Source organism: Zea mays, chromosome 10 (assembly GCF_902167145.1).
Source record: "Zea mays cultivar B73 chromosome 10, Zm-B73-REFERENCE-NAM-5.0, whole genome shotgun sequence".
Taxonomy (NCBI): Eukaryota; Viridiplantae; Streptophyta; class Magnoliopsida; order Poales; family Poaceae; genus Zea; species Zea mays.
Genome location: NC_050105.1, coordinates 144,583,881 through 144,593,918, shown reverse-complemented (window position 1 = coordinate 144,593,918; position 10,038 = coordinate 144,583,881). Strand labels below are relative to the sequence as shown.

The 10,038-nt window shown below is 43.6% G+C and overlaps 1 pseudogene across 1 annotated transcript; it reads right to left on the bottom strand.

Moving 5' to 3' along the window:
• Positions 1-1,005: 1,005 nt before the first annotated feature.
• LOC103642050 (myosin pseudogene) lies at positions 1,006-9,655 on the bottom strand (annotated as a pseudogene). Its single transcript, NR_160910.1, has 9 exons — positions 9,436-9,655; positions 7,785-7,872; positions 3,829-6,984; positions 3,486-3,710; positions 3,239-3,397; positions 2,702-2,860; positions 2,198-2,356; positions 1,828-1,974; positions 1,006-1,737 (listed from the first exon to the last, which is right to left on the bottom strand). The product of NR_160910.1 is annotated as a myosin pseudogene (transcript).
• Positions 9,656-10,038: the final 383 nt, after the last annotated feature.

The window sequence follows — 10,038 nt, the reverse complement described above, 5'->3', positions numbered from 1 at the left end:
CTAGACTCACCTTTTAGTCGCACGCAGAAATCATGTTTCTCCGTAACACGATTCTACAGCGACATGGCGAGCTCTTCGTCTTCCTCCGACGGATTGTTCAGGTTCGCAGTTTGCCTTAGATGGAGCATCCTGGTCATCACGCACAGGGGACATGCCCTGCCCACAAAGTTTGAGATGAACTGGCGCTCTTCCACATTGATCAAAGCTGCCTCCTCGCCTTCAGAGGCCGAAACGTCGTGCCGAGGCAGCTGCTAGCCTTCAAAGCAATTTAACATATACTAGTCCACAACACAGACAGCGAATACATATCAGACATGTGCATTATTACAACCTCAAACGGATAACGTCAGTTCTCCGATAAGTACTGACTAACTCAAACTGTTACAACCTCACACAGCAGACTTGATCAATTGTTCATCAGGTACTCCAGTACTCCACCAGGTCATTCCTCTTCTGCTCCTTAACAAAGAGAGTTAAGCTCATGATAAAATTGAAACGGGCCGAGTCGAGTCAAATTGAAGACCACGAGTCGAGTGAGCTCACAATTCACGAGTATTTTGTCCGGCCCTATCCATACAATGTGCCAAGATAGTCTAACGTTATGAGAATGCAAATAACAACTATTACTCACTTTATAGATCTCATTATACTCCCTCCGTTTTCAATGTTTTCAAAATGTAGTCATTTTAACTCTTGGTTTGTATGTCTATACTTAAATGGATGATAAAAAACCTAGACACATATATAAAACACATACATTATCTATTGTATGAATTTACTATTTTTCTAAAACGAATTTTATTTTGGGACAGGGGAGTATTATACTCGCATATGTGCTATATATCTCATGTCCAGCTTTCGTGTGAGAGAAGATTGCTATGTCCAGCTTTCGTGTGAGAGAAGATTGCTACTACACATACTTAGGCAGGCATTGCAGTTTGCAGACCAAAACAACAAACACTTGCTGCAAAATTAGAGGATCTGAATCCAACCACTGTGTACACGTCCTTCAAACCATCTGATAATAATATGACATTTCTCGTTCAAGCAATTCAGGTGTACATCAAAAGGCACAGGTAACGAAACATGCACTCTCCACACGAGCATATACAGCAAGCAGAGGCTTCATGTTTTGCGTCCATGGACTCCTGGTCTTTACAGAGAAGAAATGTACACGGAAAACTAGCTGTCCGCAGAACCAGTTGCGTGCACTTGGCCTTTTGCACGCAAAGGGTAGGAATGAACAAAAATCAAATTCCTTGCCCCACTTTACCCAAAAACTGAAAATGAAGACGAAAATCAACAACAAGAGAACAAAAGGGCTTCCAAGGTCTCCAACTTCCTCCCAGAAAGTCGTCGAACCATCACCATCAAGGCCAACAATCCTCTCAAACTTCTGCTGGCTACGCCCCCCTTCCAGCTACAAACTGATAACCGAATTTCGCTGGGAGCAATATTAACAGCGGGGGTTTTCCATGAGCTGATGATGGGCGCCAACAGAGTTCCACAGACTGAGCGCTAGTACCGCTTCCCGAGAAACACGCCGGCGAGTACGGACAGCAGGGCGACTCCCAGGATGAACTTGAAAGCCATGGTGCCAGAAGGTTCTTGTACTTCTTGCAGGGTCGGGCTCGGCGAGGCCTTGTCGGCAGCCTGAGTTCTGTCCTGCTGTTTGACCAAACTTGATAACGAGTCCAGGCTAAACTCACGGGATCTCGACTCCAAGACATCCGTTGCCTGTAAGGAGATTATACGGTTAGTTGATGTTAACAACAGAACAGAGGTAACTGATGAGATCTTATAGCCATGTGCCATGTTTATGCTTACCTGTTCGTCAGACTTGGAATAAGCTAGCTGCAGCTTCTGCTCAAGGTCCTGCACCTTCTTCTCCAATTCGACACTCTTGCTTACTTTATGTGTCAACTTGCTGAACTCTGTGGTGATCTCGGCAAGTTTATCTCTCTCTTCTGTGGCCTGTAAAACCCCAGAAAATTTCAGCACGAGAAAAACAGCTGCAAACTAGCAAATGCACCATGCAATTTTAATCAAATTGTAAATTCCAATAACACAGGGACCTGTGCTAACAAGAACCTAAAAATATGACAATTGCAAAAATCCATGTTATTTTAATATTCGCTGATTATCTATATGGTGATGTTTTTTCACTATTAAATATTTCTGCAAGGATGACGTTTACCTTCTGTTTGTAGTGTGCATCGGCTGATCTTAACTTCTGAGTAAGATCTTCGATTTGTTTCTCCAAGTCCGTGGCATACTGACGCTGAGATTTCAGCTCATTCAGTGAATGATTTTGATCCCCTTCCCATTGAACCTCCCTTAAAGAAACTTGTTCTTCCTGCCAATAGAAAAAATACCCACTTTAAAAATCCCAGTGATACCAGAAATACTGAAGTATCCGAGTAAAGCATCATGTATAGATTTTAGGGCCTGTTTGGTTCGTGGCTAACTACGCCACACTTTGCCTTAGGCAGAAAAGTTAGGCAAAGTGTGGCAAGTTAGGCAGGGAACCAAACATGCCCTTAGTATGTCATCTAGATGCCACAAAAACATTTCTATTTTACTCAGAACCTACAAGCATATCTCAATGATCTTTAGTACATAACCACAAGCTATATTAGTTCCAACAGGAAACTGGTGAATTAGCACAGAGACCAAAATGAAAAACTCAAATAAAAGCCACCTTTTGCTTATAATGGACCTCAGCTTCTTGGAGCTGTTGTTTAAGAGCTGCTACTTGTAGTTCCAGCTCCTCAGCACGCTGCTGCTCAGCTTCCAGACGATCCTCTGAATAAATCCTAAAAGTGTCCCACTTTATCTCTCTCAAAGAAGCTTGTTCTTCCTGAAAAAGAAAAAAAATGTCAAGACTGGCTCCAACATATTTTGAAGAGATAAATATCAGAATGATTTAATCCCATTGGCTCCTGAGTCAGACAATGTCAGGACTATTGAGCATGAGACAATGCAGAAGGTGCCCCTTCATTTCCATTATTATAACAAATTGAGATAAGTTAACAATTTACTGTTTCTCAACAACTGAAATAGATCTAGAAGGAAAACCAATACACATAAATTTCGTCTCTAAACAGTAGAAGGCTATATTTGTCCATTGTCTAAAAAAGAAGGAAGCTATATTTGACAATCCCTTATTTGCTTAGCAATGAGGCTTAAAAATAAGAGCAATACAATATTGGTAATATATTTAGTGACACCACTTTACCTGATTTACTATGGTATGGTAAGCACCATCCAGTTCCTTCCTAACTTCCAGCAACTGTTGTTCCAATTCGTGTTTCTCATGTTGTAAGTCTGTGTGTTCCTGCATCTTGGCTGTTAGTGCTTCATTCTTTTCAGTTGTTTCCACTTGCATAGTCTTTATCTGAAATAGTACATATGTTATACAGATGAGAAATCATTCCCAGGTCAAATCCAAAGCGGTTTGGAGAGATATGGACAGGGGAGACAACCTCCTCCATGTATTTTATCTCTGATAATGTAATCTGTCGCTCCAGCTTTGAGATGTGAGACTCTTTTTCTGACTTGTCTACATTCATTTCCTCCTCCAACTTGGCTATTGCATCCTCAAGCTCTTTCTTTGCTGTTTCATATTTATCACTCAACATCTGCTTCTCTTCCATTGTATTTTGGTACTTGCTCTTCAGTTCTTCGTGCTCTTGTATAGTAGAAGATACCTAAAAATTGTTCTACTTAGTTAAACAAAAAATAAACTTTCTTTCTACTGCTATGTAATGGTACGAGAACATATATTGAAGCTACAATTAAGCGGAAAGTTTGACAAACATGCACTACCTGTATTTCTAGTTCTGCTTTGTGCTCGATCATTCCATCGAGTGTTTTACACAGTGAATGAATCTCTTCAAATGCCGCCTCCTTTTCTGCTAGTGCAGCAGCAAGTGCAAGTTGTAAGTCGTTCAACTTGTTCTGATGTACCTCAAACTCCTTATTCAGACTACTAGTTTCTTGAACCAAGCTTTCCTTCTCTGTAAGGAAATGCTCGACCTTGCTATGTGTCTCTGCAAGTTGTTCCTCCAATATCTTTATCTTCTGTGAAGCTTCATCAAATTTAACCTTACGATTCTCTTCAGCGGCAGCAGCTTCAGTTGCTTGCTCTTTATAATATCCCAACTCAATTTAAAGGGCATCTAGCTTCTTACACGATTCTTTAACTTCACCTTCTTTCTGTGATATTGTTTCAAGAGCCTCAAGGAACTGAGCTCCAATTTCTTCATTCTTTGATTCAGCTACAGAATGGAGCTCCAAGGTTCTTGTGTGTACCTCTGTCAGTTGTGAGATTGTCCTCTCATGAACAGCTAGCTTCTCTGCAGCTTCTTCCTTCTCAGCAAGAGTAGAACTAAACCGTTCCTGTAGCTCATCAAACATGACCAGCTTAGCATCCACTTCTTTTAACGCCTCGTTCAAACAAGTCATCTTTTCATTCTCAGCTTCGAGCAAAGCCAGCTTCTCTGTCAAGTCTGTAACTTCAGCTTCTTTTTGTGCTAGCTTTTCAAGAACTTCACGCAGTTGACTCTCAGTTTCTTTATTCCGAGATTCAGCTACAGAAAGGAGCTCCAAGCCTCTTGAGTGTTCTTCTGTCAAATGTTCTAACTTCTCCTCATGAATAGACAGCTTCTCTGCAACTTCTTCTTTCTCAGAACTTATAAAACTACACTTCTCCTGCAGCTCATCCACCATTACCAGCTTAGCATTGATTTCCTGTTTCAACGCTTCATTTACATGCATCGAACTTTCAATTTCGGACTCAAGTGCAACCAGCTTTTCATTCAAGTTTCTCGACTCAGCCTCTTTCTGTCCTACTGCCTCAAGAGCTTCCTGCAATTGAGCTTCAATTTCCGCATTCCTTGATTCAGCTGCGGATTGGAGTTCTATACCTCTACTGTGCACCTCAGTCATATTTTGCAGCTAGCTCTTCACTTTTCTTCTTTTCTTCAGTTATTTGGCTCAATGACTCCATAAATTCCTTTTCTTTCTCGCTTGCTGCTTCCACCACGGCTTCAAGACTAGCTGCTTTTGTCTGATAAGCTTCCAGATCATCAGAGAGCTGTGAAGCCTTGCTTCTGTACTGCTCGAGTTCTTCTTCAACCCCCTTGAACATTTCATATGTGTTATTCAGCTCCTGCTCCAGCTCCTGTGTCCGTGAGTATACACCTTCAGCATGAGTCTTTGATGTGTGAAGCAAATCTTCCAGCTCCAGACTTCTTTGCCGAACTGAATGCGCTTGTTCTTGATGCTCTGAACATTTATCAGTCAGCTCCATGACTTCTTGTTCAAGTAGCTGATTTTTAGACACTGAGGAACCTAGGGAGGATTGTAGCTCAATAATTTTTTCTTTGTATCCCTCTACACTGGTCACAGTTTCTTGAAGCTGCATTCCTCTTTCTGCTGATACAGCAGCTTCTTGTTGAATACGCTCTTTCAGCAACTCTATTTCTTCACTTGATTTAACAAATTTATTCTCAATCTCACTGAGTTGTTGCTCAAGGTCTGAGCCTTTCTTCTCAGCAGCTTGGACACTTGCCTCGGCTTCTTTTAGCTCAAACTTGAGTGCCTGTTCAGCTGCATGCATTGCCTGTATTTGTGCTTCAAGATCGAGAATCTTCTGGTTTGCATTTTCTCCAAAAGCTTTGGATTTGCCATGCTGCTCACTGAGAGAGTTCAGATTCAGCTCCAACTCTTCTTTTTGTGACAATGCTTCTAAGAGGACCAACTGTGCTTTTGAAAGCTCATCTTCAGCCTGATGCAGTATTGAATCTTTCTCAGAAAGTTTTGAGTTAAGATCAACAAGTGACCCTTGGAGAGTTTTATTTTCATCCTTCAATTTGTCAAGCCCACCCTGCAAGATGAGTAGCTGTTCATTTTGCTTCTCTCGTGTAGCCTCACTTGTTTGTCTATCTTTCAACTGCTCATCAAGTTTTGTTTCCATTTCTCGGCTTCTCGCAAACTCAAAACCTTTGCTTGTAGTTCTTCAAGTACAGTAGTAAGTTCAGTCTCTAGTTTAAGAGACTTCTCTTTAAGGGATTCTTCAGATGAACAATGGAGATTCAACTCTTCAGTTAGTTTACTGAAATCAGTGTCCTGTGAGGCAAGCTTCTGTTTCAAATTTTCCACTTGTGACTTTGACAGCTCCAATGCCTCTTGTACCACCTTGAGTTCTGAGATTGTGTTTCTCAGTGATTCTTCTATTTGCTGATGGTCAGCGGCCTTGTCTTGATAACCCTTCACTTCTTCTTGAAGACTGCCAATATGTTTTTCCATTTCTTTCATGTTTGATTGTGCCAGTTCTAGCATCTTATCAAGTTCTGAGGCCCTCTTCGCCTCCTGTGCAGCATGCAAGCTTCTTTCATCCTTCAACTCTTCAAGTTTACAAAGCTTATCTGCTGATGAATCCAATTCAGCTTCAATTTCTTGAATCCTCTTTTTTGAGGTTCCAAGCTCAGAACCCAGATCTTTCAGCGACTCTGTTACTTCAGCCAGCTCCTTATCTTTCATTGCAAGAGAGCATTGAGCTTCTTGTAGACAACTGTAGTGCAGGCTCTGCTTATTTTCTGCTTCTGTCAAGTCCTTTACCAGTTTGTCATTTTCAGATTCAAGCTCCTCAATACGCATTGTCAGCTTTTCCAATTGTTCTGTTTGTTGGTTCAACATTGAGGACTCTAGATGTCTTGTGTTTGTTGCAACTGATTGTTCTTCATGTGCTGTTGTTTTGTCTTCTTGTGTTTCACTTTCTTCTGTAACAGGAGATGTATCGACTGTAGTACTTCTTGGAGCGGCCATCTCTTCCTCCACTCTTGCTGAATCGAAGTTTTGCTTCACATCTATCAGCTCAAACCCATCAGATCTTGTTCCATCGTCTTCATCATTGTCGGCTTCCTTCACTTGCAAATTTGCATTACCATTCGGTATATTTTCTTTGTCATCACCGTGTACCTGCAAAAAAAACATTGATAAAAATCAGTGATCTGTTTGGAACTTCATTTTTCAAAAGAAAAGGTTTTGTAAACTTCAAGAGCTGAAGGATGAATAACAGTGTGGGAAATATATTAAGCATTGCTGGTAGTTTTGTAATCTCTACCCTTTTCTATAACCTTATTAATGCAATGGATGCAAATAATTATGACCAGGAACTGAAAACTGCATTTGATTTTCCAATATAACCCCAACAAACCAATCCTTAAAATGCACTGCAGTGTTCACAGCGCAGCACAGTAAGATTTTTCATACTATGTATACACAGAAACAAATATAACCAGGATATGAGAGAGATGAAGATCAGCACAAAGTACTTGGAACATTTTTTTAAGAGCTAGAAATTTATTTTAGTCAACAATAGTTCATTAGCATGACAAACACCACATAAAATAAGTTCAGCTAGAGCAGTTTTTTGTCCCTCAGGGAAATGTGTGTATGACAGGTACTGGAAGCTAAATGTTTTAAGTAGTTGAAAATGTGTGTATCTCAGGGCCTTAGCAAAGCTATTGCAAGGGGCATCAGTCAAGCATCGTAAACAGGAAACCCATAACAACAATCTTGTTGCTAAGGGCTTGTTCGGTTATTTTCAATCCATACGGATTGAAGAGGATTGATACGGATTGTGAGAGATTTTGACTTACTAGGGATTGAAACCCCTTCAATCCATATGTATTGGGGTAGAACCGAACAAGCCCTAAGTGGCCATTAGTAGTGGATAGTATGGTCTGATTATCGTCACCAAGGACATGTTATCTTACCGTCGTCTTATCAGGCGCCTTAAGATCGGCTGGAGCGCTTACTTCGGCTTCCATATCCCACAACCACAGCTACTTTAGCTGTCCGTCCCTGCAAATTGCAGCAAGAATCACCAGCACCATTGGATCAATCCATGAATCGAATCATATCGTAGATAAAACAAGTGACGATACAATCTAACGCAGAAACACAGTCCAGTCCAACGGCATTAAAAAACAGAAAAGCTACGTCTCGATTATTTTCTACTCTCTCTCCTTTCTTCTCCATCTCTGGCTGGCTTAGAATAAATTTTGGGGGGACAAACAGGCCAGGCGGTGGAGACGGCGGCGAGGCGGAGGCGGCGGTGCCGCCAGAGCGGGCGGAGGTGGCCGGGCCAGGTTAGGTCGGGGGCGAGCACGGCCATGACAATGGTGGGGGAAGGGGAAGAGGGAGGCTGCCATTGGGGCGGTAAGGTATCGTCGGAGCTCCGGCGAGATTCTACCGCGCCACGGCGGGACGGTGGGCGGCGGCGGCGTGTCGGGATCGGGAGGAGGCAAAAGATGTGGAAAAAAATCGAGTGTAGGAAGAGCTCAAAACACTCGAAACGGGCTTCTTTCACGAGAAATTTACATTTTTCAAACAAAACGTTTCCTACTTTTACCATTCGTAACATTAATCTCGTAAAAATAATACCCAAAACATGTTTCAATGCTACTTTGAACATTCAGAAAAAGGTAGACACGTTCTTCAAAAACGGGCTTCTTTTAGAGCCTGGACGACGAAGGATACAGAGATGAAGGTAACAGCTAGAATCCAAAGTGTCCGTAGTGTAATAAAGTAAAAACATTGTGATGCTCCCCGAAAGAACTATTAGGTGGTTCCTTCTGACGCCAAACTTACCGGTGAAAAAGATCGCTCGCGATGGCATCACGCAGTGCGCACGACCAGATAAGGTTTTGTTTAAGGAAAACATTCGATTGTTTGATCTGAGCTCACTTACCCTTGAAGCACAAGATTGTTGCAGGCACCAAACACAAAGACCGACAGCAACGCATAGCGACTAAACAAGAGAAAAAGGCAAAAGCCAAGGAGATAGACGACAGCCCGAGCTCACCAACGATCGTCTCCGTCCCGTTCACTGCCTGCCTGCCACGAGCGGGGACATGGCACCGGCGAAGTCAAAGAGGAGCGAGCGAGCCGATCGGGACGAGACGAGAGTAAACACAACCACCGGTGGTTGCTGCCGCTGCCAGCGCCGCCGGACGGAAGGTCGCCGGTCGATCGAAACACCGGAAAAGGAAACGTACGGAAGCAGGCAGGGAGGGAGGCGCGAGGCAGACGAGGAGGAGAGGCACAGCAATCCCCTCCTAGCAGCTTCCGGCTGCGCTGCACGAGCACGCATCGGAGGAGAAGAGGAGAACCAAACGCCGGCGACGTGGCACGGCGACTCCTCCAGCGGCAGAGCCAAATCCGATCGGAATGGCGGCAGCGGCAGCAGCGAGCGAAGCGAGGACTTGAGGACCAAACCGGAGGGCGGGTCACTGGTGGACAGTGAATAACGCCCCGAACGCAATCGGACCCATCGAGAATGAAATTAGGAAGGAAAAAAAATCTGCCGTTTCAATCAATACAACGGAAGTTTTTTCCATCCAATCAGAAGAAACGCAAGGTCACCTTGGGTTGGAAGAGATGACGCTCCGGCGGCGTGATCCTTCTTGCCTCCCCTCCTCCCTCGGCGGTTGCAGGCGGCAGGCGAGCAGAGATCAGAAGCCGGGCAAGAAAAGAGATCAAAGAGAGAGAAGCGGGCGGAGAGGGTAAAAGAAGAGAGAATCTTTTTTATTTCGTTGGGGGGTTTTCGTCGTGCGAGGGAGGGTTTATCAGTTTATGTACCTGCTCTTCTCCGGCTGGCGGTATGCGTAGTTGCCTAGTTGGATACGTGCTGCTGAGCTGGCTGCGTCGAGTGAGTGGGGCCCGCGTGCAGTGCCAGCGGGGTTGCTGGGCTCACCGTCCTGTGACCTCACTCCATTCTCGCTCTCACGGTGTACGTGCATGTAGGGCCCACGTGTAAGCCCGCGAAGGGCTACCGGCGGCGTGATCAGTAAGTAATTCGCCAGGACTGGCCGTGATAATGCACGTGATAGTCAGTACATTATTATGAATTTATCATCATCCATCGCTTTGCTTGTGGGGAAATGGTGCGCCGATAATGCACTCCAAAAGCAAAAAAAAAAAAAAGGTGCTACCGTCGCGCACGTCTTTAAGGTTTGGATTACCTTG